Source organism: Cetorhinus maximus, unplaced genomic scaffold (genome assembly GCF_964194155.1).
Source record: "Cetorhinus maximus unplaced genomic scaffold, sCetMax3.hap1.1 HAP1_SCAFFOLD_558, whole genome shotgun sequence".
NCBI lineage: Eukaryota > Metazoa > Chordata > Chondrichthyes > Lamniformes > Cetorhinidae > Cetorhinus > Cetorhinus maximus.
This window is the reverse complement of record NW_027596500.1, coordinates 215,023-237,225: the sequence shown is the minus strand read 5'-3', so window position 1 is coordinate 237,225 and position 22,203 is coordinate 215,023. Positions and strand designations below refer to the sequence as shown.

The 22,203-nt window shown below is 51.1% G+C and overlaps 1 long non-coding RNA gene across 2 annotated transcripts; it reads right to left on the bottom strand.

Annotated features, from left to right (window-relative positions):
• Window positions 1–248: 248 nt before the first annotated feature.
• LOC144674116 (uncharacterized) lies at window positions 249–21,827 on the bottom strand. Of its 2 annotated transcripts, none has more exons than XR_013574473.1 (3): window positions 21,791–21,827; window positions 16,071–16,140; window positions 249–282 (listed from the first exon to the last, which is right to left on the bottom strand). It is a non-coding gene; the product is annotated as an uncharacterized LOC144674116 (long non-coding RNA). The 2 variants fall into 2 exon arrangements; XR_013574472.1 differs by lacking the exon at window positions 249–282 and adding an exon at window positions 7,154–7,245.
• Between the last annotated feature and the right edge of the window lie 376 nt (window positions 21,828–22,203).

The window sequence follows — 22,203 nt, the reverse complement described above, 5'->3', positions numbered from 1 at the left end:
CTGTACCTGTGCTGGGAGTGTTTGATGGGGACAGTGTAGAGGGAGCTTTACTCTGTATCAAACCCCATGCTGTACCTGTTCTGGGAGTGTTTGATAGTGACGGTGTAGAGGGATCATTACTCTGTATCTAACCCTCTGCTGTACCTGTCCTGCGAGTGTTTGATGGGGACGGTGTCAAGGGAGCTTTTCTCTGTATCTAACCCTGTGCTGTACCTGCCCTGGGAGTGTTTGATGGCGACGGTATAGTTGGATCTTTGCTCTGTATCTAACACCGTGCTGTACCTGTCCTAGGAGCGTTTGATAGGGACGGTTTAGAGGGAGGTTTACTCTGTATCTAAGCCCATGCTGTTCGTGTCCTGGGAGTGTTTAACTGGGACAGTGTAGAGGGAGCTTTACTCTGCATCTAACTCTATGCTGAACCTGTCCTGGGAGCGTTTGATAGGGACGGTTTAGCGGGAGCTTTACTCTGTATCTAACCCCATGTTGTTCGTGTCCTGGGAGTGTTTAACTGGGACATTGTAGAGGGATCTTTACTCTGTATCTAACCCTCTGCTGTACCTGTTCTGGGTGTGTTTGATGGGGACGGTGTCAAGGGAGCTTTTCTCTGTATCTTACCCAGTGCTGTACCTGCCCTGGGAGTGTTTGATGGCGACGGTGTAGTTGGATCTTTACTCTGTATCTAACACAGTGCTGTACCTGTCCTGGGAGCGTTTGATGGGGACGGTTTAGAGGGAGATTTACTCTGTATCTAACCCCATGCTGTTCGTGTCCTGGGAGTGTTTAACTGGACAGTGTACAAGGAACTTTACTCTGTATCTAACCCCGTGCTGTACCTGTTCTGGGAGCGATTGATGGGGAAGTTTTGAGGAAGTTTTGCTCTGTATTTAACCCCATGCTGTACCTGTCCTGGGAGTGTTTAACTGGGACAGGGTAGAGGGAGCTTCACTCTGTATCTGACCCCGTGCTGTACCTGTCCTGGGAGTGTTTGACGGGGAAGGTGTAGAGTGAGCTTTACTCTGTATCTAACCCCGTGCTGTACCTGTCCTAGGAGTGTTTGACGGGGACAGTGTAAAGGGAGCTTTACTCTGTATCATACCCCGTGCTGAAGCTGTCCTAGGAGTGTTTGATGGGGGCAGTGTAGAAGGAGCTTTGCTCTGTATCTAAACCTGTGCTGTACCTGTCCTGGGAGCTTTTAATGGGTACAGTGTAGAGGGAGCTTTACCCTGTATCTAATCCCGTGCTGTATCTGTCCTTGGAGTGTTTATCTGGGACAGCGTAGAGGGAGGCTTATTCTGCGTCTAACCCCATGTTGTACCTGTCCTGGGAGTGTTTGATGGGGATGGTGGAGAACGAGCTTTACTCTGTATCTAACCCCGTGCTGTACCTGTCCTGGGAGATTTTGATTGGGACAGTGTAGAGGGAGTTTCACTCTTTATCTAACCCCGTGATGTACCTGTCCTGGGAGTATTTGATGGGGACAGTGTAGAGGGAGCTTTGCTCTGTATCTAACCCCGTGCTGTACCTATCCTGGGAGTGTTTGATGGGGACAGTGCAGATGGATCTTTACTCTGTATATAACCTCGTACTGTACCTGTCCAGGGAGGGTTTCTTGGGGACGGTGTAGAGGGAGATTTACTCTGTATCTAACCCCATGCTGTACATGTCCTGTGACTGTTTAACTGTGACAGTTTGGAGGGAGCTTTACTCTGTATCTAACCCCGTGTAAACCTGTCCTGGGATTGTTTGAAGGGGACGGTGCAGAGGGAGCTTTATTCTGCATCTAACCCCATGCTGTACCTGCCCTGGGAGCGTTTGATGAGGACACTGTAGAGGGAGCTTTACTCTGTATCTAATCCCGTCTTATAGATGTCCTGGGAGTGTTTGATGGGTAAAGTGCAGAGGGAGATTTACTTTGTATCTAACCCTGTGCTGTACCTGTCCTGCGAGTGTTTGTTGGTGACAGTGTAGAGGGAGCATTACTCTGCATCTAACCCCATGTTGTAACTGTCTTGGGAGTGTTTCATACGGACTGTGCAGAGGGAGCTTTGTTCTGCATCTAACCCCGTGCTGTACCTGTCCTGAGAGAGTTTGATTGGGACGATGTAGAGGGAGCTTTACCCTGTATCTAAGCCCGTGCTGCACCTGCCCTGGGAGGGTTTGATGGGGACAGTGTAGAGGGAGCTTTACTCTGTATCTAACCCCATGTTGTACCTGCCCTGGGAGTGTTTAACTTGGACAGGGTAGAGGGAGCTTTACTCTGTATCTAACCCCGTGCTGTACCTGTCCTGGGATTCTTTGATAGGGACGGTGTAGAGGGAGCTTTACTCTGTATCTAACCCCGTGCTGTACCTGTCCTGGGAGTGTTTAACTTGGACAGGGTAGAGGGAGCTTTACTCCGTATCTAACCCCGTGTGGTACCTGTCCTGGGATTCTTTGATGGGGACAGTGTAGAGGGATCTTTACTCTGTATCTAACCCCGTGCTCTCCCTGTCCTGGGAGTGTTTGATGGGGACGGTGTAGAGGGAGCTTTACTCTGTATCTAACTCCGTGCTGTACCTGCCCTGGGAGTGTTTGATGGGGACGGTGTAGAGGGAGCTTTACTCTGTATCTAACCCCGTGCTGTACCTGTCCTGGGAGTGTTTGATGGGGACGGTGTAGAGGGAGTTTAACTCTGTATCTAACCCTGTGCTGTACCTGTCCTTGGAGTGTTTGATGGGGACGGTGTAGAGGGAGCTTTACCCTGTATCTAACCCCGTGCTGTACCTGTCCTGGGAGTGTTTGATGGGGACGGTGTAGAGAGAGCTTTACTCTGTATCTAACCCTATGTTGTACCTGTCCGAGGAGTGTTTAACTTGGACAGGGTAGAGGGAGCTTTACTCTGTATCTAATCCCATGCTGTACCTTTACTGAGAGCGTTTGATTGGCACAGTATAGATGGAGCTTTACCCTGTATCTAATCCCGTGCTATATCTGTCCTGGTAATGCTTATCTGGGACAGTGTAGAGGGAGCTATACTCTGTATCTAACCCCGTGCTGTACTTACCCTGGGAGTGTTTGATGGGGACAGTGTAGAAGGAGCTTTACTCTGTATCTAACCCCGTGCTGTACCTGTCCTGGGAGTGTGTGATGGGGACGGTGTAGAGGGAGCTTTACTCTGCATCTAACCCCATGCTGTACCTGCCCTGGGAGCGTTTGATGGGGACACTGTACAGGGATCTTTAGTCTGTATCCAAACCCGTGCTGTACCTGCCCTGGGAGCGTTTGATGGGGACACTGTAGAGGCAGCTTTTCTCAGTATCTAACCCCTTGTTGTAACTGTCCTGGGAGTGTTTGATGGGGACAGTGCAGAGGTAGATTTACTCTGTATTTAACCTGTGCTGTACCTGTCCTGGGAGTGTTTGATGGTGTCAGTGTAGAGGGAGCTTTACTCTGTATCTAACCCCATGCTGTACCTGTCCTGGGAGTATTTGATCGGGACAGTGTAGAGGCAGCTTTACTCTGTATCTAACCCCGTGCTGTACCTGCCCTCAGAGCGTTTGATGGGGACAGTGTAGAGGGAGCTTTACTCTGTATCTAACCCCATGCTGTGCCTGTCCTGGGCGTATTTGATAGGGGCAGTGTAGAGGCAGCTTTACTCTGTATCTAACCCCGTGCTGTACCTGCCCTCAGAGCGTTTGATGGGGACGGTGTAGAGGGAGCTTTACTCTGTATCTAACCCTGTGCTGTACCTACCCTGGGAGTGTTTGATGGGGACAGTGTAGATGGATCTTTCTTCTGTATCTAACCCCGTGCTGTCTCTGTCCTGGGAGTGTTTGATGGGTACAGTGTAGAGGGATCTTTACTCTGTATCTAACCCCGTGTTGTAGCTGTCCTGGGAGTGTTTGATGGGGACAGTGTAGAGGGAGATTTAGTCTGTATCTAACCCTGTGCTGTACCTGTCCTGGGAGTGTTTGATGGTGTCAGTGTAGAGGGAGCTTTACTCTGTATCTAACCCCATGCTGTCCCTGCCCTGGGAGTGTTTGATGGGGACGGTGTAGAGGGAGCTTTACTCTGTATCTAACCCCATGCTATACCTGTCCTCGGATTGTTTAACTGGGACAGGGTAGAGGGAGCTTTACTCTGTATCTAACCCCTTTCTGTACCTGTCCTTAGAGTGTTTGACGGGGACAGTGTAAAGGGAGCTTTACTCTGCATCTAACCCCATGCAGTACCTGCCCAGGGAGTGTTTGATGGGGACAGTGTCGAGGGAGCTTTACTCTGTATCTAACCCCGTGCTGTACCTGTCCTGGGAGCGTCTGATGCGGAGAGTGTAGAGGGAGCTTTACTCTGTATCTAACCCCGTATTGTAGCTGTCCTGGGAGTGTTTGATGGGGACAGTGCAGAGGGAGATTTTCTCTGTATCTAACCCTGTGCTGTACCTGTCCTAGGAGTGTTTCATGGGGACAGTGAGGAGGGAAATTTACTCTGTATCTAACCCTGTGCTGTGCCTGTCCTGCGAGTGTTTGTTGGTGACAGTGTAGAGGGAGCTTTACTCTGTATCTAACCCCGTGCTGTACCTGTCCTGGAAGCGGTTGATGGGGACAGTGTGTAGGGAGGTTTACCCTGTATCAAACCCCGTGCTGTCCCTGTCCTGGGAGTGTTTGATGGGGACGGTGTAGAGGGAGCTTTACTCTGTATCTAACCCCGTGCTGTACCTGCACTGGGTGCGTTTGATGGGGACAGTGTAGAGGGAGCTTTTCTCTATATCTAACCCCGTGTTGTAGCTGGCCTGGGAGTGTTTGATGGCGACATTGCAGAGGGAGATTTACTCTGTATCTAAACCTGTGCTGTCCCTGTCCTGGGAGTGTTTGATGGGGACGGTGTAGAGGGAGCTTTACTCTGTATCTAACCCCGTGCTGTACTTGTCCTGGGAGCGTTTGATGGGGACACTGTACAGGGATCTTTACTCTGTATCTAACCCCATGCCGTACCTGCCCTCGGAGCGTTTGATGGGTACAGTGTTGAGGGAGCTTTTCTCTGCATCTAACCCCGTGTTGTAGCTGTCCTGGGAGTGTTTGATGGTGTCAGTGTAGAGGGAGCTTTACTCTGTATCTAACACCGTGCTGTACCTGCCCTGGGAGCATCTGATGGGGACAGTGTTGAGGGAGCTTTTCTCTGTATCTAACCCCGTGTTGTAGCTGTCCTGGAAGTGTTTGATGGGGACAGTGCAGAGGGGGATTTACTCTGTATCTAACCCTGTGCTGTACCTGTCCTGGGAGTGTTTGATGGGGACGGTGTAGAGGGAGCTTTACTCTGTATCTAACCCCATGCTATACCTGTCCTTAGAGTGTTTGACGGGGACAGTGTAAAGGGAGCTTTACTCTGCATCTAATCCCATGCAGTACCTGCCCTGGGAGTGTTTGATGGGGACAGTGTCGAGGGAGCTTTACTATGTGTCTAACCCCGTGCTGTACCTGTCCTGGGAGCGTCTGATGCGGAGAGTGTAGAGGGAGCTTTACTCTGTATCTAACCCTGTGTTGTAGCTGTCCTGGGAGTGTTTGATGGGGACAGTGCAGAGGGAGATTTACTCTCTATCTAACCCTGTGCTGTACCTGTCCTGGGAGTGTTTGATGGGGACGGTGTAGAGGGAGCTTTACTCTCTATCTAACCCCGTGCTGTACATGTCCTCGAAGTGTTTAACTGGGACAGTGTAGAGTGAGCTTTACTCTGCATCTAACCTCGTGCTGCACCTGTCCTGGGAGTGTTTGATGGGGACAGTGTAGAGGGAGCTTTACTCTGTATCTAACCCCCTGCTGTACCTGTCCTGGAAGTGTTTGATTGGGACAGGGTAGAGGGAGTTTAACTCTGTATCTAACCCCGTGCTATACCTGTCCTGGGAGGATTTGATGGGGACGGTGTAGAGGAAGATTTACTCTGTATCTAACCCCGTGCTGTACCTGCCATCGGAGCGTTTGATGGGGACGGTGTAGAGGAAGATTTATTCTGTATCTAACCCCGTGCTGTACCTGTCCTGGGAGTGTTTGATGGGGACGGTGTAGAGGGAGCTTTACCCTGTATCTAACCCCGTGCTGTACCTGTCTTGGGAGTGTTTGATGGGGACGGTGCAGAGGGAGCTTTACTCTGCATCTAACCCCATGCGGTACCTGCCCTGGGAGTGTTTCAAGGGGACACTGTAGAGGGAGCTTTACTCTGTATCTAACCCCGTGCTGTACCTGCCCTGGGAGCGTTTGATGCGGACAGTGTAGAGGGAGCTTTACTCTGTATCTAACCCCGTGTTGTAGCTTTCCTGGGAGTGTTTGATGGGGACAATGGAAAGGGAGCTTTACTCTGTATCTAACCCTGTGCTGTACCTGTCCCGAGAGTGTTTGAAGGGGGCGGTGTAGAGGGAGCTTTATTCTGTATCTAACCCCATGCTGTACCTCTCCTGGGAGTGATTGATAGGGACAGTGTAGATGGAGCTTTACCCTGTATCTAATCCCGTGCTGTACCTGTCCTGGGAGGGTTTGATGGGGACAGTGTAGAGGGAGATTTACTCTGTATCTAACCCCGTGCTGTACCTGCCCTCGCAGCGTTTGATGGGGACGGTTTAGAGGGAGATTTACTCTGTATCTAAACCCGTGCTGTACCTGTCCTGGCAGTGTTTGATGGGGACGGTGCAGAGGGAACTTTGCTCTGCATCTAACCCATGCGTTGCCTGCCCTGGGAGTGTTTCAAGGGGACACTGTAGAGGGAGCTTTACTCTGTATCTAACCCCATGCTGTACCTGCCCTCGGAGCGTTTTATGCGGACAGTGTAGAGAGAGCTTTACTCTGTATCTAACCCTGTGCTGTACCTGTCCTGGGAGTGTTTGTTGGTGACAGTGTAGAGGGAGCTTTACTCTGTATCTAACCCCGTGCTGTTCCTGTCCGGGGAGCGTTTGATGGGGACGGTGTAGAGTGAGCTTTACTCTGCATCAACACCGTGCTGTACCTGTCTTGTGAGCGTTTGATAGGGACGGTGTAGAGGGAGCTTTACTCTGTATCTCACCCCATGCTGTACCTGCCCTGGGAGCGTTTGATGGGGACAGTGTAGAGGGAGCTTTATTCTGTATCTAACCTCGTGCTGTACCAGTCCTGCGAGGGTTTGATGGGGACGGTGTAGAGGGAGCTTTACTCTGTATCTAACCCCGTGCTGGACCTGTGCTGGGAGTATTTGATGGGGACGGTGTAGAGGAATCTTTACTCTGTATCTAACACCGTGCTGTACCTGCCCTGAGTGCGTTTGACGGGGAAGGTGTAGAAGGAGCTTTACTCTGTATCTAACCCCGTGCTGTACCTGTCCTGGGAGTGTTAGATGGGGACGGTGTAGAGGGAGCTTTACCCTGTATCTAAGCCCGTGCTGTATCTGTCCTGGGAGTGTTTGATGGGGACAGTGAGGAGGGAGCTTTACTCTGTATCTAACCCTGTGCTGTACCTGTCCTGGGATCGTTTGATGGTGACGTTGTAAAGGGAGTTTTGCTCTGTGTCCAACCACGTGCTGTACCTGTCCTTGGAGAGTTTGACAGGGAAGGTGTTGAAGGAGCTTTACTCTGTATCTAACCCCGTGCTGTACCTGCCCTGGCAGCGTTTGTTGGGGTCGGTTTAGAGGGAGCTTTACTCTGCACCTAACCCGGTGCTGTACCTGTCCTGGGATTGTTTGATGGGGACGGTGTAGATGGAGTTTTACTCGGCATCTAACCCCATGCAGTACCAGCCCTGGGAGCGGTTGATGGGGATAGTGTAGAGGGAGCTTTACTCTGTATCTAACCCCGTGCTGTACCTGTCCTGGGAGTGTCAATCTGGGACAGGGTAGAGGGAGCTTTACTCTGTATCTAACCCCGTGCTGTACCTGTCCTGGGAGTGTTAATCTGGGACAGTGTAGAGCAAGGTTTACTCTGTATCTAACCCCGTGCTGTACCTACCCTGGGAGTGTTTGATGCGGTCAGTGTACAAGGAGATTTACTCTGTATCTAACCCCATGCAGTACCAGCCCTGGGAGCGGTTGATGGGGACAGTGTAGAGGGAGCTTTACTCTGTATCTAACCCCGTGCTGTACGTGTCCTGGGAGTGTTTAACTGGGACAGGGTAGAGGGAGCTTTACGCTGTATCTAACCCCGTGCTGTACCTGTCCTGGGACTGTTAATCTGGGACAGTGTAGAGCAAGGTTTACTCTGTATCTAACCCCGTGCTGTACCTACCCTGGGAGTGTTTGATGCGGTCAGCGTACAAGGAGATTTATTCTGTATCTAACCCCGTGCTGTACCTACCCTGGGAGTGTTTGATGCGGTCAGTGTACAAGGAGATTTACTCTGTATCTAACCTCGTGCTGTACCTGCCCTGGGAGGGTTTAATGGTGACGGTGTAGAGGGAGCTTTACTCTGTATCTAACCCGTGCTGTACGTGTCCTGGGAGTGCATGATGGGAACAGTATAGAAGGAGCTTTACTCTGTATCTAACCCTGTGCAGTACCTGTCCTGGGAGTGTTAGATGGGGACGATGTGGAGGGAGCTTTACTCTGCACCTAACCCCATGCTGTACCTGTCCTGGGAGTGTTTGATAGGGATAGTGTAGAGGGAGATTTACTCTTTATCTAACCCCATTCTCTACCTGTCCTGGGAGTGTTTGATAGGGACAGTGTAGAGGCAGCTTTACTCTGTATCTAAACCCGTGCTGTACCTGCCCTCGGAGCGTTTGATGGTGACAGTGTAGAGGGAGCTTTGCTCTTCATCTAACCCCATAATGTACCTGTCCTGGGAGTGTTTGATAGGGACAGTGTAGAGGCAGCTTTGCTCTGTATCTAAACCCGTGCTGTACCTGCCCTCGGAGCGTTTGATGGGGACAGTGTAGAGGGAGCTTTGCTCTTCATCTAACCCCATGCTGTACCTGTCCTGGGAGTTTTTGATGGGGACAGTGTAGAGGGAGCTTTACTCTGTATCTAACCCCGTGCTGTACCTGTCCTGGGAGTGTTTGATGGGGACAGTGTAGAGGGAGCTTTACTCTGTATCTAACCCCCTGCTGTACCTGTCCTGGGAGTGTTTGATTGGGACAGTGTAGAGGGAGTTTATCTCTGTATCTAACCCCGTGCTGTATCTGTCCTGGGAGTGTTTGATGGGGACGGTGTAGTGGGAGCTTTACCCTGTATCTAAGCCCGTGCTGCACCGGCCCTGGGCGTCTTTGACGGGGACTGTGTAGAGGGAGCTTTGCTCTGTATCTAACCCCGTGCTGTACCTGTCCTGGGAGTGTCTGATGGGGACGGTGCAGAGGGAGCTTTACTCTGCAGTTAACCCCATGCTGCACCTGTCCTGGGAGTGTTTGATAGGGACAGTGTAGATGTAGCTTTACTCTGTATCTAACCCCGTGCTGTACCTGTCCTGGGAGTGTTTGATGGGGACAGTGTAGAGGAAGCTTTATTCTGTATCTAACCCCGTGCTGTTCCTGCCCTCGGATCATTTGATGGGGACAGTGTAGAGGGAGCTTTACTCTGCATCTAACCCAATGCTGTTCCTGTCCTGGGAGTGTTTTATAGAGACAGTGTAGAGGAAGCTTTGCTCTGCATCCAACCCCGTGCTGTACCTGTCCTGGGAGAGTTTGATTGGGACAGTGTAGAGGGAGCTTTACTCTGTATCTAACCCTGTGCTGCACCTGTCCTGTGATTGTTTGATGGTGACGGTGTAGAGGGAGCTTTACTCTGTATCTAACCCCGTGCTGTTCCTGCCCTGGCAGCGTTTGTTGGCGTCGGTGTAGAGCGAGCTTTACTCTGTATCTAACCCCATGCTGTACCTGTCCTGGCAGTGTTTGATGGGGACGGTGTACAAGGAGATTTACTCTGTATCTAACCCCGTGCTGTACCTGTCCTGGGAGTATTTGATGGGGATGGTGTACAGTGACCTTTACTCTGCATCTAACCCCGTGCTGAACCTGTCCTGTGAGCGTTTGAGAGGGACGGTGTAGAGGGAGCTTTACTCTGTATTTAACCCCATACTGTACCTGAACTGGGAGTGTTTAACTGGGACAGGGTAGAGGGAGCTTTACTCTGTATCTAACCCCCTGCTGTATCTGTCCTGGGAGTGCTTGATGGGGACGGTGTAGAGCGAGCGTTACTCTGTATTTAACCCCGTGCTGTCCCTGTCCTGGCCGTGTTTGATCGGACGGTGTAGAGGGAGCTTTACTCTGTATTTGACCCCTTGCTGTACCTGCCCTGGGAGTTTTTTCTGGGGACAGTGTAGAGGGTGCTTTACTCTGTATTTGACCCCGTGCTGTCCCTGTCCTTGGATTGTTTGATGGGGACGGTGTAGAGGGAGCTTTACTCTGTATCTAACCCCGTGCTGTACCTGTCCTGGGAGTGTTTAACTGGGACAGGGTAGAGGGAGCTTTATTCTGTATCTAACCCCATGCTGTACCTTTCCTTGGAGTGTTTGATGGGGACAGTGAGGTGGGAGCTTTACTCTGTATCTATCCCCGTGCTGTCCCAGTCCTGGGAGTGTTTGATGGGGACTGTGTAGAGGGACCTTTACTCTGTATTTGACCCCGTGCTGTCCCTGTCCTTGGAGTGTTTGATGGGGACAGTGTAGAGGGAGCTTTACTCTGTATCTAACCCCGTGCTGTACCTGTCCTGGGAGTGTTTAACTGGGACAGGGTAGAGGGAGCTTTATTCTGTATCTAACCCCATGCTGTACCTGTCCAGGGAGTGTTTGATGGGGACAGTGAGGTGTGAGCTTTACTCTGTATCTATCCCCGTGCTGTCCCAGTCCTGGGAGTGTTTGATGGGGACGGTGTAGAGGGAGCTTTACTCTGTATCTAGCCTCGTGCTGTACCTGTCCTGGTTGTGTTTCACTGGGACAGGGTAGAGGGAGCTTTACTCTGTATCTAACCCCATGCAGTGCCTGTCCTGGGAGTGTTTAATGGGGTCAGTGTAGAGGGATCTTTACTCTGTATCTAACCCCGTGCTGTACCTGTCCTGGGAGTGTTTGATGGGGACGGTGTAGAGGGAGCTTTACTCTGTATCTAACCCCGTGCTGTCCCAGTCCTGGAAGTGTTTGATGGGGACAGTGTAGAGGGAGCTTTACTCTGTATCTAACCCCGTGCTGTACATGCCCTGCGAGCGTTTGATGGTGATACTGTAGAACGAACTTTACACTCTATCTAACCGTATGCTGTACCTGCCCTGGGAGCGTTTGGTGGGGACAGTGTAGAGGGAGCGTTACTCTATATCTAACCCTATGCTGTACCTGTCCTGGGAGTGTTTGATGTGGTCAGTGTAGTGGGAGCTTTACTCTATATCTAACCCTATCCTGTACCTGTCCTGGGAGTTTTTGATGGGGTCAGTGTAGAGGGAGCTTTACCCTGTATCTAATCCCGTGCTGTACCTGTCCGGGGAGGGTTTGATGGGGAGGGTGTAGAGGGAGATTTACTCTGTATCTAACCCCATTCTCTACCTGTCCTGGGAGTGTTTCATAGGGACAGTGTAGATGCAGCTTTTCTCTGTATCTAAACCCGTGCTGTACCTGCCCTCGGAGCGTTTGATGGGGACAGTGTGGAGGGAGCTTTGCTCTGCATCCAACCCTGTGCTGTACCTGTCCTGGGAGAGTTTGATTATGACAGTGTAGAGGGAGTTTAACTCTGTATCTAACCCTGTGCTGTACCTGTCCTTGGAGTGTTTGATGGGGACGGTGTAGAGGGAGCTTTACCCTGTATCTAAGCCCGTGCTGTACCTGTCCTGGGAGTGTTTGATGGGGACGGTGTAGAGGGAGCTTTACTCTGTATCTAACCCCGTGCTGTACCTGTCCTGGGAGTGTTTGATCGGGACGGTGTAGAGGGAGCTTTACTCTGTATCTAACCCCATGCTGTACCTGTCCTGGGAGTGTTTGATGGGGACAGTGTAGAGGAAGCTTTATTCTGTATCTAACCCCGTGCTGTACCTGCATTGGGAGTGTTTGACGGGAACAATGTAAAGGGAGCTTTACTCTGTATCTAACCCCGTGATGTACCTGTCCTGAGAGTGTTTGAAGGGGGCTGTGTAGAGGGAGCTTTACACTGTATCTAATCCTGTGCTGTATCTGTCCTGGAAGTGTTTATCTGGGACAGTGTAGAGGGAGCTTTACTCTGTATCTATCCCCATTCTGCACCTGTCCTGGGAGTGTTTGATAGGGACAGTGTAGAGGGTGCTTTACTCTGTATCTAACCCCGTGCTGTACCTGTCCTGGCAGGGTTTGATGGGGACGGTGTAGAGGGAGATTTAATCTGTATCTAACCCCGTGCTGTACCTGTCCTGGGAGTGTTTGATAGGGACAGTGTAGAGGCAGCTTTACTCTGTATCTAACCCCGTGCTGTACATGCCCTCGGATCATTTGATGGGGACAGTGTAGAGGGAGTTTTACTCTGCATCTAACCCCGTGCTGTACCTGTCCTGGGAGTGTTTTATAGGGACAGTGTAGAGGAAGCTTTGCTCTGCATCCAACCCCGTGCTGTACCTGTCCTAGGAGAGTTTGATGGGGTCAGTGTAGAGGGAGCTTTACTCTGTATGTAACCCCGTGCTGTACCTGTCCTGGGAGTGTTTGATGGGGACGCTGTAGATGGAGCTTTATTCTGTATCTAACCCCGTGCTGTACCTGTCCTGCGAGAGATTGATGGGTATAGTGCAGAGGGAGCTTTACACTGTATCTAATCCTGTGCTGTATCTGTCCTGGAAGTGTTTATCTGGGACAGTGTAGAGGCATCTTTACTCTGTATCTAATCCCGTTCTGTCCCTGTCCTGGGAGTGTTTGGTGGGTCAGTGTAGAGAGGGCTTTACTCTTTATCTAACCCCGTGCTGTACCTGCCCTGCGAGGGTTTGGTGGGGACAGTGTAGAGGGTGCTTACTCTATATCTAACCCAATGCTATACCTGTCCTGGGATTGTTTGATGGGGACCGTGTAGAGGGAGCTTTACTCTATATCTAACCCTATGCTGTACCTGTCCTGGGAGTGTTTGATGGGGATGGTATAGAGGGATCTTTACTCTGTATCTAACCCCGTGCTGTCCGTGTCCTGGGAGTGTTTGATTGGGACGGTGTAGAGGGAGCTTTACTCCGTATCAAACTCCTTGCTGTACATGCCCTGGGAGTGTTTGATGTGCACGGTGTAGAGGGAGCGTTACCCTGTATCTAACCCCGTGCTGTACCTCTCCTTAGAGTGTTTGATAGGGATGGTGTAGAGGGAGCTTTACTCTGTATTTAACCCCGTGCTATACCTGCCCTGGGAGTGTTTGATAGAGACGGTGTAGAGGGAGCATTACCCTGTAGCTAACCCCGCGCTGTATCTGTCCGGAGAGCGTTTGATGGGGACCGTGTAGACGGAGCTTTACTTTGTATTTAACTCTGTGCTGTACCTGTCCTGGGAGTGTTTGATGGGGACGATGTAGAAGGAGCTTTACTCTGTATCTACTCCCATGCTGTACCTGTCCTGGGAGCGTTTGATGGGTACAGTGTAGAGGGAGCTTTACCCTGTATCTAATCCCGTGCTGTATCTGTCCTGCGAGTGTTTATCTGGCACAGTGTAGAGGGAGCTTTACTCTGTATCTAACCCCGTGCTGTACCTGTCCTGGGAGTGTCTGATGGGGTCAGTGTAGAGGGAGCTTTACTCTGTATCTAACCCTGTGCTGTACCTGTCCTGGGATTGTTTGATGGTGACGGTGTATAGGGAGGTTTACCCTGTATCTAACCCCGTGCTGTACCTGTCCTTCGAGTGTTTGACGGGGAAGGTGTAGAGGGAGCTTTACTCTGTATCTAACCCCGTGCTGTTCCTTCCCTTTTAGCGTTTGTTGGCTTCGGTGTAGAGGGAGCTTTACTCTGTATCTAACCCCATCCTGTACCTCTCCTGAGAGCGGTTGTTGCGGACAGTGTGGAGAGAACTTTTCCCTGTATCTAAACCCGTTCTGTATCTGTCCTGGGAGTGTTTGATGGGGACAGTGTGGAGGGAGCTTTACTCTGTACCTTACCCCGTGCTGTACCTGTCCTGAGATTGTTTGTTGGAGACGATGTAGAGGGAGCTTTACTCTATATTTGACCCCGTGCTGTCCCTGTCCTTGGAGTGTTTGATGGGGACGGTGTAGAGGGAGCTTTACTCTGTATCTAACCCCGTGCTGTACCTGTCCTGGGAGTGTTTAACTGGGACAGGGTAGAGGGAGCTTTACTCTGTATCTAATCCCGTGCTGTACCTGTCCCGAGAGTGTTTGACGGGGACGGTGTAACAGGAGATTTACTCTGTATCTAATCCCGTGCTTTACCTGTCCTTGGAGTGTTTGACGGGGACAATGTAAAGGGAGCTTTACTCTGTATCTTACCCCGTGCTGTACCTGTCCCGAGAGTGTTTGAAGGGGGCTGTGTAGAGGGAGCTTTACACTGTATCTAATCCTGTGCTGTATCTGTCCTGGAAGTGTTTATCTGGGACAGTGTAGAGGGAGCTTTACTCTGTATCTATCCCCATTCTGCACCTGTCCTGGGAGTGTTTGATAGGGACAGTGTAGAGGGTGCTTTACTCTGTATCTAACCCCGTGCTGTACCTGTCCTGGGAGTGTTTGATGTGGACGGTGTAGAGGGAGCTTTACTCTGTATCTAACCCCATGCTGTACCTGTCCTGGGAGTGTTTGATAGGGGCAGTGTAGAGGCAGCTTTACTCTGTATCTAACCCCGTGCTGTGCCTTCCCTCGGATCATTTGATGGGGACAGTGTAGAGGGAGCTTTACTCTGCATCTAACCCCATGCTGTACCTGTCCTGGGAGTGTTTTATAGGGACAGTGTAGAGGAAGCTTTGCTCTGCATCCAACCCCGTGCTGTACCTGTCCTGGGAGAGTTTGATTGGGACAGTGTAGAGAGAGTTTAACTCTGTATCTAACCCCGTGCTGTACCTGTCCTTCGAGTGTTTGACGGGGAAGGTGTAGAGGGAGCTTTACTCTGTATCTAACCCCGTGCTGTACCTGCCCTGGCAGTGTTTGATGAGGTCGGTGGAGGGGCAGCTTTACTCTGTATCTAACCCCGTGCTGTTCCTGCCCTGGCAGTATTTGTTGGCGTCTGTGTAGAGGGAGCTTTACTCTGTATCTAACCCCGTGCTGTACCCGTCCTTGCAGTGTTTGATGGGGACGGTGTACAAGGAGATTTACTCTGTATCTAACCCCGTGCTGTACCTGTCCTGGGAGTATTTGATGGGGATGGTGTACAGTGAGCTTTACTCTGCATCTAACCCCGTGCTGAACCTGTCCTGTCAGCGTTTCATAGGGACGGTGTAGAGGGAACTTTACTCTGTATTTAACCCCATGCTGTACCTGACCTGGGAGTGTTTAACTGGGACAGGGTAGAGGGAGCTTTACTCTATCTAACCCCGTGCTGTACCTGTCCTGGGCGTGTTTGATCGGACGTTGTAGAGGGAGCTTTACTCTGTATTTGACCCCGTGCTGTCCCTGTCCTTGGAGTGTTTGATGAGGACGGTGTAGAGGGAGCTTTATTCTGTATCTAACCCCATGCTGTACCTGTCCTGGTTGTGTTTCACTGGGACAGGGTAGAGGGAGCTTTACTCTGTATCTAACCCCATGCTGTACCTGTCCTGGGAGTGTTTAATGGGGTCAGTGTAGAGGGATCTTTACTCTGTATCTAACCCCGTGCTGTACCTGTCCTGGGAGTGTTTAACTGGGTCAGTGTACAGGGAGCTTTACTCTGTATCTAACCCTGTGCTGTACCTGTGCTGGGAGTGTTTGACGGGGTCGGTGTAGAGGGAGCTTTACTCTGTATCTAACCCCGTGCTGTACCTGTCCTGGGAGTGTTTGATGGGGACAGTGTAGAGGGAGCTTTACTCTGTATCTAACCCTGTGCTGTACCTGCCTTGGGAGCGTGTGATGGGGATGTTGCAGAGGGAGCTTTACTCTGTATTTGACCCCGTGCTGTCCCTATCTTGGGAATGTTTGATGGGGACAGTGTAGAGTGAGTTTTACTCTGTATCTAAGCCCGTGCTGTACCTGCCCTGGGAGTGTTTGATGTGGACGGTGTAGAGGAAGCTTTACTCTGTATCTAAGCCCGTGCTGTACCTGTCCTGAGGAGTGTTTGATGGGGACGGTGTAGAGGGAGCTTTACTCTGTATCTAACACCGTGCTTTACCTGTCCTGGGAGTATTTAACTGGGGATAGTGTAGAGGGAGCTTTACCCTGTATTTGACCCCGTGCTTTCCCTGTCCTGGGAGTGTTTGATGGGGACGGTGTAGAGGGAGATTTACTCTGTATTGGACCCCGTGCTTTCCCTGTCCTGGGAGTGTTTGATGGGAACGGTGTAGTGGGAGATTTACTCAGTATGTAACCCCGTGCTGTACCTGTCCTGGGAGTGTTTGATGGGGAGGGTGTAGGGGGAGCTTTACTCTGTATCTAACCCCATGCTGTACCTGTCCTGGTTGTGTTTCACTGGGACAGGGTAGAGGGAGCTTTACTCTGTATCTAACCCCATGCTGTACCTGTCCTGGGAGTGTTTAATGGGGTCAGTGTAGAGGGATCTTTACTCTGTATCTAACCCCGTGCTGTACCTGTCCTGGGAGTGTTTGATGGGGACGGTGTAGCGGGAGCTTTACTCTATATCTAACCCAGTGCTGTCCCAGTCCTGGAAGTGTTTGATGGGGACGGTGTAGAGGGAGATTTACTCTATATCTAACCCCGTGTTGTACCTGCCCTGGGAGTGTTTGATGGGGACGGTGTAGAGGGAGCTTTACTCTGTATCTAACCCCGTGCTGTACCTGTCCTGGCTGTGTTTGATGGGGACGGTGTAGAGGCATCTTTACTCTGTATCTAATTCCGTTCTGTCCCTGTCCTGGGAGTGTTTGATTGTGACAGTGTAGAGGGAGCTTTACTCTGTATCTAACCCCGTGCTGTACCTGCCCTGGGAGCGTTTGATGGGGACAGTGTAGAGGGAGCTTTAGTCTATATCTAAGCCTATGCTGTACCTGTCCTGGGAGTGTTTGATGGGGTCAGTGTAGAGGGAGCTTTACTCTATATCTAACCCTATGCTGTACCTGTCCTGGGAGTTTTTGATGGGGTCAGTGTAGAGGGAGCTTTACTCTGTATGTAACCCCGTGCTGTACCTGTCCTGGGAGTGCTTGATGGGGACGGTGTAGAGGGAGCTTTATTCTGTATCTAATCCCGTGCTGTACCTCCTGGGAGGGTTTGTTGGGGACGGTGTAGCGGCTTCTTTACTCTGTATCTAATCCCGTTCTGTCCCTGTCCTGGGAGTGTTTGGTGGGTCAGTGTAGAGAGGGCTTTACTCTTTATCTAACCCCGTGCTGTACCTGCCCTGCGAGGGTTTGGTGGGGACAGTGTAGAGGGTGCTTACTCTATATCTAACCCTATGCTATACCTGTCCTGGGAGTGTTTGATGGGGACCGTGTAGAGGGAGCTTTACTCTATATCTAACCCTATGCTGTACCTGTCCTGGGAGTTTTTCATGGGGTCAGTGTAGAGGGATCTTTACTCTGTATGTAACCCCGTGCTGTACCTGTCCTGGGAGTGCTTGATGGGGACGGTGTAGAGGGAGCTTTATTCTGTATCTAACCCCGTGCTGTACCTGTCCTGCGAGAGATTGATGGGTATAGTGCAGAGGGAGCTTTACACTGTATCTATCCCCATTCTGCACCTGTCCAGGGAGTGTTTGATAGGGACAGTGTTGGTGGAGCTTAACTCTGTATCTAACCCCGTGCTGTACCTGTCCTGGGAGTGTTTGATGGGGACGGTGTAGAGGGAGCTTTACTCTGTATCTAATCCCGTGCTGTACCTCCTGGGAGGGTTTGATGGGGACGGTTTAGAGGCATCTTTACTCTGTATCTAACCCCGTGCTGTACCTGCCCTGGGAGTGTTTGATGTGGACGGTGTAGAGGGAGCTTTACTCTGTATCTAACCCTGTGCTGTACCTGTCCTGGCTGTGTTTGATGGGGACGGTGTAGAGGCATCTTTACTCTGTATCTAATTCCGTTCTGTCCCTGCCCTGGAGTGTTTGATGGGGACAGTGTAGAGGGAGCTTTACTCTGTATCTAACCCCGTGCTGTACATGCCCTGGGAGCGTTTGATGGGGATACTGTAGAACGAACTTTACACTCTATCTAACCGTATGCTGTACCTGCCCTGGGAGCGTGTGGTGGGGACAGTGTAGAGGGAGCTTTACTCTATGTCTAACCCTATGCTGTACCTGTCCTGGGAGTTTTTGATGGAGTCAGTGTAGAGGGATCTTTACTCTGTATCTAACCCCTTGCTGTACCTGTCCTGTGAGTGTTTGATGGGGACGGTGTAGAGGGAGCTTTATTCTGTATCTAACCCCGTGCTGTACCTGTCCTGCGAGAGATTGATGGGTATAGTGCAGAGGGAGCTTTACACTGTATCTATCCCCATTCTGCTCCTGTCCAGGGAGTGTTTGATAGGGACAGTGTTGATGGAGCTTAACTCTGTATCTAACCCCGTGCTGTACCTGTCCTGGGAGTGTTTGATGGGGACGGTGTAGAGGGAGCTTTACTCTGTATGTAACCCCTTGCTGTACCTGTCCTGGGAGTGCTTGATGGGGACGGTGTAGAGGGACCTTTATTCTGTATCTAATCCCGTGCTGTACCTCCTGGGAGGGTTTGTTGGGGACGGTGTAGCGGCATCTTTACTCTGTATCTAATCCCGTTCTGTCCCTGTCCTGGGAGTGTTTGGTGGGTCAGTGTAGAGAGGGCTTTACTCTTTATCTAACCCCGTGCTGTACCTGCCCTGCGAGGGTTTGGTGGGGACAGTGTAGAGGGTGCTTACTCTATATCTAACCCTATGCTATACCTGTCCTGGGAGTGTTTGATGGGGACCGTGTAGAGGGAGCTTTACTCTATATCTAACCCTATGCTGTACCTGTCCTGGGAGTTTTTCACGGGGTCAGTGTAGAGGGATCTTTACTCTGTATGTAACCCCGTGCTGTACCTGTCCTGGGAGTGCTTGATGGGGACGGTGTAGGGGGAGCTTTACTCTGTTTTTGACCCCGTGCTGTCCCTGTCCTGGGAGTGTTTGATGCGCACAGTGTACAGGGAGATTTATTCAGTATCTAACCCCGTGCTGTACCTGTCCTGGGAGTGTTTGATAGGGACGGTGTAGAGGGAGCTTTACTCTGTATTTGACCCCGTGCTTTCCCTGTCCTGGGAGTGTTTGATGGGGTCGGTGTAGCGGGAGCTTTACTCTGTATCCATCCCCGTGCTGTACCTGTCCTGGGAGTGTTTCACGGGGACAGTGTAAAGGGAGCTTTACTCTGTATCTAACCACGTGCTGTACCTATCCTGGGAGTGTTTGACGGGGACAGTGTAGAGGGAGCTTTACTCTCTATCTAACCCCATGCTGTACCTACCCTGGGAGTGTTTGATGGGGACAGCGTAGAGGGAACTTTACCCTGTATCTAATCCCGTGCTGTATCTGTCCTGGGAGTGTTTGACGGGACCGGTGTAGAGGGAGCTTTACTCTGTATTTGACCCCGTGCTTTCCCTGTCCTGGGAGTGTTTGATGGGGACGGTGTAGAGGGAGCTTTACTCTGTATTTGACCCCGTGCTTTCCCTGTCCTGGGAGTGTTTGATGGGGACGGTGTAGAGGGAGCTTTACTCTGTGTTTGACCCCGTGCTTTCCCTGTCCTGGGAGTGTTTGATGGGAACGGTGTATAGGGAGATTTGCACAGTATCTAACCCCGTGCTGTACCTGTCCTGGGAGTGTTTGATGGGAAAGTTGGAGAAGGTGCTTCACTCTGTATCTAACCCTGTGCTGTATCTGTCCTGGGACTGTTTGATAGGGACGGTGTAGAGGGAGCTTTACTCTGTATCTAGTCCGGTGCTGTACCTGTCCTGCAAGTGTTTGATGGGGACGGTGTAGAGGGAGCTTTACTCTGTATCTAACCCCGTGCTTTACCTGCCCTGGGAGTGTTTAATGCGTACGGTGTAGAGGGAGCTTTACTCTGTTTTTGACCCCATGCTGTCCCTGTCCTGGGAGTGTTTGGTGGGAACGGTGTAGAGGGAGATTTACTCAGTATCTAACCCCGTGCTGTACCTGTCCTGGGAGTGTTTGATACGGACGGTGTAGAGGGAGCTTTACTCTGTATCTAACCCCGTGCTGTACCTGTCCTGGGAGTGTTTGACGGGGTTGGTGTAGAGGGAGCTTTACTCTGTATCTAACCCTGTGCTGTACCTGTCCTGGGAGTATTTAACTTTGGGCAGTGTAGAGGGAGCATTATTCTGTATCTAACCCTGTGCTGTACCTGTCCTGGGAGTGTTTGATGGGGCCGGTATAGAGGGAGCTTTACTCTGTATTTAACCCCGTGCTGTACCTGTGCTGGGACTGTTTGACGGGGTCGGTGTAGCGGGAGCTTTACTCTGTATCTAACCCCGTGCTGTACCTGTCCTGGGAGCGTTTGATAGGGACGGTGTCGAGGGAGCTTTACTCTGTATCTAACCCTGTGCTGTACCTGACCTGGAAGTGCTTGATCGGGCCAGTGTAGAGGGAGCTTTACACTATATTTGACCCCGTGCTTTCCCTGTCCTGGGAGTGTTTGATAGAGACGGTGTAGAAGGAGCTTTACTCTGTATCTATCCCCGTGCTGTACCTGTGCTGGGAGTGTTTGATGGGGACGGTGTAAAGGGAGCTTTACTCTGTATTTAACCCCGTGCTGTACCTGACCTGGGAGTGTTTAACTGGGACACGGTAGAGGGAGTTTGGTCTGTGTCTTACCCCGTGCTGTCCCTGTACTGGGAGTGCTTGATCGGGACAGTGTAGAGGGAGCTTTACTCTGTATTTGACCACGTGCTTTCCCTGTCCTGGGAGTGTTTGAAGGGAACGGTGTAGAGGGAGATTTACTCAGTATCTAACCCCGTGCTGTACCTGTCCTGGGAGTGTTTGATGGGGACGGTGTAGGGGGAGCTTTACTCTGTATCTAACCCCGTGCTGTACCTGTCCTGGTATAGTTTGATGGAGACGGTTTAGAGGGAGCTTTTCTCTGTATCTAACCCCGTGCTGTACCTGTCCTGGGAGTGTTTGATGGGGACAGTGTAGAGGGAGCTTTACTCTGTATCTAACCCCGTGCTGTACCTGTCCTGGGAGTATTTAACTTTGGACAGTGTAGAGGGAGCTTTACTCTGTATCTAACCCCGTGCTGTACCTGTCCTGGGAGTGTTTAACTGGGGTCTGTATACAGGGAGCTTTACTCTGTATCTAACCCCGTGCTATACCTGTCCTGGGATTGTTTGATGGGGACGGTGTCGAGGGAGCTTTACTCTGTATCTAATCCCGTGCTGTACCTGTCCTGGGAGTGTTTGATAAGGACGGTGTAGAGGGATCTTTACTCTGTATTTGACCCCGTGCTTTCGCTGTCCTGGGAGTGTTTGATGGGAACGATGTCACGGGAGATTTACTCTGTATCTAACCCCGTGCTGTACCTGTCCTGGGAGTGTTTGATGGGGACAGTGTAGAGGGAGCTTTACTCTGTATCTAACCCCGTGCTGTACCTGTCCTGGGAGTGTTTGATGGGGACAGTGTAGAGGGAGCTTTACTCTGTATCTAACCCCGTGCTGTACCTGTCCTGGGAGTGTTTGATGGGGACGGTGTAGAGGGAGCTTTACTCTGTATTTGACCCCGTGCTGTCCCTATTTTGGGAATGTTTGATGGGGACAGTGTAGAGTGAGCTTTACTCTGTATCTAAGCCCGTGCTGTACCTGCCCTGGGAGTGTTTGATGTGGACGGTGTAGAGGAAGCTTTACTCTGTATCTAAGCCTGTGCTGTACCTGTCCTGAGGAGTGTTTGATGGGGACGGTGTAGAGGGAGCTTTACTCTGTATCTATCCCCGTGCTGTACCTGTCCTGGGAGTATTTAGCTTTGGACAGTGTAGTGGGAGCTTTATTCTGTATCTAACCCCGTGCTGTACCTTTCCTGGGAGTGTTTAACTGGGTCAGTGTACAGGGAGCTTTACTCTGTATCTAACCCTGTGCTGTACCTGTGCTGGGAGTGTTTGACGGGGTCGGTGTAGAGGGAGCTTTACTCTGTATCTAACCCCGTGCTGTACCTGTCCTGGGAGTGTTTGATGGGGACAGTGTAGAGGGAGCTTTACTCTGTATCTAACCCTGTGCTGTACCTGCCTTGGGAGCGTGTGATGGGGATGTTGCAGAGGGAGCTTTACTCTGTATTTGACCCCGTGCTG